The sequence below is a fragment of the Salmo salar genome, chromosome 02, assembly GCF_965601325.2.
Source record: "Salmo salar chromosome 02, fSalSal1, whole genome shotgun sequence".
Taxonomy (NCBI): domain Eukaryota; kingdom Metazoa; phylum Chordata; class Actinopteri; order Salmoniformes; family Salmonidae; genus Salmo; species Salmo salar.
Window position 1 is genome coordinate 25,021,930 of NC_138292.1, and position 6,862 is coordinate 25,028,791.

Genomic DNA, 6,862 nt, shown 5'->3' on the forward strand with positions numbered 1-6,862 from the left:
TTTGTTGTTATTCAACCAGAGACGATTCGTTTTCATGCATTTTTTTTTCATTGACAAATACTGCACACACAATCTTAATCAGATGTACAATTCCGCGACAAAGATCTCTTCGGTAAAAACGTCAAAATTAATGACATTTATTGGGATATATTCGATGAATTCTGACAATTAAGGAAGTGTAACTGGCTACGGCGTCTCAAAATGGACAAACAGTATTATTGCCATTTCTTTCCCCTCGTTTTTCAAGCGTAGGTCTTGAAGTAGCACACTCGGTTCAGATAGTCGAATTCGGCTAGGCGCCAGCAGAACTAAAGCATGCTGCCTCATTTAACACCTATCCTAACCATAACCCTTTGCTTAACCATTTTACATTTAAACTTCCAATGGGTAGGGACGTCCAAGGATTCTGCATAACACAGACCATTCAACTAATGAAGATCGGTAAGGCAACCACATATCACACTCATTGCAAAACGTAATTTAAAAAACAAACAGCTAAATCAATACTAGTAAAAAAAGACACAGGTTAGTGCAAGAATGGTGGGGGTTGCAAAGAAAGAGGTTTTATTTTAAGCATGATATGTTCCAGAAATATTAGGATATGATATCAGACAATATGTGAAACCATCAATATCATGTCATACATGCCATAGTAGATGCTATTGACCAAAGCAACTTACAGTTATGTGTGTATACATTATTAGTATGGGTGGGCCCAGCAGGAACACATTAGGTCATCACACATTAGACCTACTGCAAAAAGTTTACAAAAGCATTTTTCACTGCCCACCAACCTTGTCTTCAGATCTCCAACCAACGTCTGACAATATGAGGGATAAAAGAGGGGAATAGTTGAGTACCTTCCGCAGTTGCTATTGGCGGAGGGAGAGTGGCAGTGTCCTCAATCGTTGGGAGAGTGGCAGTGTCCTCAATCGTTGTTTGCAGGTAGTTTGTTTATTTGTTTGGATCCTCATTTTTATTTTATTTATTTCACCTTTATTTAACCAGGTAGGCTAGTTGAGAACAAGTTCTCATTTGCAACTGCGACCTGGCCAAGATAAAGCATAGCAATTCGACACATACAGCAACACAGAGTTAGACATGGAATAAACAAAACATACATCATTAGCTTGAACCCGATCGTACATCCAGCAAATAGCTGTGTAGCGATGCTCCCTGTCCAACCTGACAGAGCTTGAGAGGATCTGCAGAGAAGAATGGGAGAAACTCCCCAAATACACAGGTGCCAGGCTTGTAGCGTCATACCTAAGAAGACTCAAGGCTGTAATCGCTGCCAAAGGTGCTTCAACAAAGTACTGAGTAAGGGGTCTGAATATTTATGTAAACATTTCTACAAACCTGTTTTTGTGTTTTCATTATGGGGTATTGTGTGTAGATTTCTCTCAATCTATTTTAAAAAATCCTTTTTAGAATAAAGCTGTACTGTAACAAAATGTGTAAAAAGTCAAGGGGTCTGAATACTTTCTGAATTCACTGTAAGGGTTAAGGTTTGGGATACACTTAAAACACAAATACAAAAACTTTCTATCGCTGGATTTTGAAAATTCAACCTTTGGCACCAGAGGCAGATGCTTACGGCGTCAGCATGCTTCAGGTAGGCTGGCGCCTTGCGGAAGTCGGTTAGGTGAACCGAACGAGTGAGCTTGCATTCTCTCTTAAAAGACCTTCGCTTGAAAAAAAAAGCGAAAAATGTATCAATAGTACTGTTTGTCCATTTTTAGACACCGTAGCCAGTATATACTTTATCAAAATAGTCAATCTAAGAAACAAAAAACTAAATGTCATTCATTTTCACATTTTTGACGAGGAGATCTTAGTCGCACAATTTGACATCTATTTAAGATATTTGGTGCAGTATTTGTCAATGAAATGTTTGTGAAAACAAGTAATCTCTAGTTGAATGACAATGACTTTATTGATGAATCTCTACTGTTGACCAATCACCGACGAAGGGGTGTAGACTTCGGCTACCAACTTTGGCTTGTCGAACAGGCGAAGAAAAAGAAAAAACCCTACCAAAGTCCAAAACAAACAAAATGTCATCATGATTTATGCACAAACTCTTCCTAACTGTTTCGGCTGGGAAGGATGCGGACGCCTTTACGCCCATCTGCCATCCCCGCCCACAACGCCTTAGCCAAACTGAAACCTACTTGAAGGTAACAGCGCTTGCTCTTCCCCTAGTGGCCGGTTTCCACGTCATCTCCCGACGCCCTTAGGCATGGGTGGATGACAAATGGTGACCTGTCTGGGTTCTCAACCTTGTTTGGTTACTCTACCACAAGTACATTTTTCTCTGCCTGGAGTACCCCAGAAGTACCCCCTCATGTACATTTTTACCAGTAAGGCTATGGTCTCATGAGTCTTCTCAAGTACCCTCTGTGGATAGGTGCTAGTTGAGAACCACTTAGGTCTACCAATTGGTTGGGTTTTTACATGGGGTGTCATTCTGAAAGTACAGGTTTTCAACGTTCTCTGTCACACCACATCTCAATCAGTAGAAAGGGGTTGAGGTTCTCACATGGAAAAATGTACTGCTGCATGTCATCTATTGGACAACTACATTACTGTGAGGGTTGATTATTGTTGATATGTCTTGAATGAGGAGTTTGTGAGAGCAGTTTATTCCAAGTGTTGTCAGAAAACAAAAAATGCTGTTAGGATGACACCTGCTCCAACTGATTTCATTGGTTGTAATCATACCCATACATGTTTGCATCACTTTTTAAAATAAGAATGAAAGCATTGTCATTTGAATGTCAGTCTTTCATATGTATTCTAAGGTGATCAACTGTATATTGTACTGAATTCAGTTAAGAGTGGTTTTGTAAATCTAGCTTTGTGGTTTCCCCTGAAGAACGTCATAACTTTGCTCTCAAACAGAATGTTAATCACTGTGTCCAGGTGATCACAGAGCCTGTTAGTTCAGTCTTTGTCTGCTGTGTGAGACTAACTTAAATGTCAGAATACATACAGTACTTTACATTCTGTTCTCTACAATGGTGCAGTGATACATATAATTGTGAAATGAAAAAGGTATATATAAAAAGGCTGGATTCTCAACTAACTATGGACTCACAATTATCTGCAGCAAGAAAATCAATCACGTCAGGTCTTCATAACATTCATGTTTGTAAAAAAAAAAAAAAAAAAGGTGTCTACTTGACTTGACCTGTCTGGGAACCTGGGACGCTTGCATCCCACCCTAGTCAACAGCCAGTGGAATCGCGTCGCGCGAAATACAAATACCTCATAAATGCTATAACTTCAATTTCTCAAACATATGAGTATTTTACACCATTTCATAGATACACCTCTCCTGAATCGAACCACGTTGTCCGATTTCAAAAAGGCTTTACAGCAAAAGCAAAACATTAGATTATGTTAGGAGAGTACCCAGCCAAAAATAATCACACTGCCATTTTCAAAGCAACTAGCATGCATCACAAATACCCCAAACACAGCTAAATGCAGCACTAACCTTTGACAATCTTCATCAGATGACACTCCTAGGACATCATGATACACAATACATGCATTTTTTTGTTCGATAAAGTTCATATTTGTATATAAAAACAGCATTTTACATCGGCGCGTGACGTTCAGAAAATATTTTCCCTCAAATGCTTCCGGTGAATCAGCGCTACAATTTACTATTCGAAAACGTTGTTAAAATTTAATATTGTCATTCAAAGAATTATAGATTAACATCTCGTGAATGCAACCGCATTGCCAGATTTAAAAATAACTTTACTGGGAAATCACACTTTGCAATAAACGAGGTGCTATGCTCAGAAAAATAGGCTAGACGATACAGGTTAGCGCCATCTTGGAACCATCTAAAATCAAATATACTATTGTAAATATTCCCTTACCTTTGATTATCTTCATCAGAAGGCACTTCCAGGAATCCCAGGTCCACAACAAATGTAGCTCCTTCTTGTTAGCGCGTTCTGAAGGCTACCCATAATGTACTGAAGCGCACGGCACTTGTCGTCACGAATGTGCAAAAAATATATATTTACGTTCGTTCAAACATGTCAAACATTGTATAACATAAATCTTTAGGGCCTTTTTCAATCAGAGCTTCAATAATATTCAAGGCGGACGATTGCATTGTCTTACTAAACGTTTCGGAATGAAAGGGTACCCATGGGCGCCCGCATCATAGTAGTAATGGCCCTCCCCCTATGACCAACTTTCCAGGCCTCTCGTTCGGTCAGTTTTTACCGGAGAAGACTCAAACCACTTTGTAAAGACTGTTGACATCTAGTGGAAGCCTTAGGAAGTGCTAAATGAATCCTAACTCACGGTGTGTTTCATAGGCAAAGTGTTGAAGGTGATTCCACAAATCAGATTTCCACTTCCTGCATGGAATCTTCTCAGGTTTTGGCCTGCCATATGAGTTCTGTTATACTCACAGACACCATTCAAACAGTTTTAGAAACTTTAGAGTGTTTTCTATGCAAATCGACTAATTATATGCATCTTCTAGTTACTGGGCAGGAGTAGTAACCAGATTAAATCGGGTACGTTTTTTATCCGGCCGTGCAAATACTGCCCCCTAGCCCCAACAGGTTAACAAACCTCCAAACGAGCTTCAACGCCATACAAGACTCCTTCCGTGGCCTCCAACTGCTCTTAAATGCTAAAAAAACGAAATGCATGCTCTTCAACCGATCGCTGCCTGCACCTGTCCACCCGACTAGCATCACTGCTCTGGACGGTTCTGACTTAGAATATGTGGACAACTATAAATACCTAGGTGTCTGGCTAGACTGTAAACTCTCCTTCCAGACTCACATTAAGCATCTCCAATCCAAAGTTAAATCTAGAATTTGCTTCCTATTTCGCAACAAAGCCTCCTTCACTCATGCTGCCAAACATACCCTCGTAAAACTGACTAACTACCCACCACTGCGACCTGTATGCTCTCGTTGGCTGGTCCTCACTACATATTCGTCGCCAAACCCACTGGCTCCAGGTCATCTATAAGTCTTTGCTAGGTAAAGCGCCACCTTATCTCAGCTCACTGGTCACCATAGCAACACCCACCTGTAGCACACGCTCCAGCAGGTATATTTCACTGGTCATCCCCAAAGCCAACAGCTCCTTTGGCCGCCTTCCGGGTCTCTGCTGCCAATGACTGGAACAAATTGCAAAAATCACTGAAGTTGGAGACTTATATCTCCTTCGCTAACTTTTAGCGTCAGCTGTCAGAGCAGCTTACCGATCTCTGCAGCTGTACACAGCCCATCTGTAAATAGCCCAACCAACTACCTACCTCATCTCCATATTTGTTTTTCTGCTCTTTTGCACCCCAGTATTTCTACTTGCACATCCTCATCTGCACATATCACTCCAGTGTAAATTGCTAAATTCTAATTACTTTGCCACTATTGGCCTATTTATTGTCTTACTTCCTTACTTCATTTGCACACACTGTATACAGATTTTTCTATTGTGTTTTTGACTGTACGTTTGTTTATTCCATGTGTAACTCTGTGTTGTTTTTGTCGCACTGCTTTGCTTTATCTCGGCCAGGTCACAGTTGTAAATGAGAACTTGTTCCTAACTGGCCTACCTGGTTAAATAAAGGTGAAATAAAAATAAATAAAATAATATAGAAGCATTTTCATTCAGTCATATGATTCATAAGCATGGCCATTTCTGTTTGCCGCTGTCCCTAAAGGGTTTGTTTGAAAATGTGATCAAAGTTAGGCTGAGTATTGCAAGAAAATATATTGAAAATGAGCTATGCCCTTACTATAATTGGTTGTTATTTGAACACACTTGTATTGAATTTTTGAATTTCTCTTACCGTCCTGAGGTGAGGGTTCAGTGGTAATGCTGATTTGCTTGGACATGCGTTGCTGGATGTGGAGATTCTGGTCCAGCAGTTGAATCGTCACTTGTCGATGGGGGCAAGGCCACTGGAGTTGGTCATCATACTTCCCTGAGACTAAGCACACACAGACTCCAAACAACATTTCACGAAGATAAATGGCAATCTGGTAGGCATAGCCCTCTGGGGAGTAGTATCTGGGGCTGTACACAAGTGTTAGTCACTGGTGGTTAAAAGATTCTCAAAGTCTCTAATCTGCCAGGTGTGATGGAGGAATTCGGTTTCTGACGTGTTGATGTCATCGATGGAAAACCCGCCTGTAGACTGTCCTGCCCCTTTACGCACCTCAAACTCCACCTGGAAGGTTTTGGGCCATTCAGGGGCACGTGGTAGGGCATCCAGTGAGATCCTGGGGAACCTTCAGAGAGAGACACTAGAGATGAGATGAAACAATTAATTCTAGCAATTAATTTTCCATGTAGTTGATTCACCTTCTCATCATCTTAACCTGTGATCTGTCCGATGAGGCAGAGAGTTCCTTTAGAGTCCCTCTCATCCCGGTACTCTCTGATCCAGATGTTGAGCTGCTCTAACTCGTTACCACTGTGGTAATAGTAGAACTGCAGACACTGCATTTCCTGCTGGGAGTCATCTCCTTGCTCTCCAGCCGGGCTGTGTCACCCTCCTGGCCTGACGCTGTGCTTGCATGCATGAAGAAATCAGTACCTGGTTAAAGTAGGGTGAGCAGTTTTAACACAATTGTCTGATGACTTTGATATTTGTAGTTCAGTTTACTGTCTGTATTAACAGCATTTTCATGAAGGAGTCAACTATTGGTAAAGTGTGAGCTGTACTACAGCATTAAATCTCACCGTCTGTCTTCCCCAGGTTGGTGAAATCGGAATAGGGCCCCCCAATGACAGTCTTCATTCTTTTACAGCCACCTAACAAACTCGATGGTGCAGCGACTCATCCCAAACAATCTCTGGTTGTGGA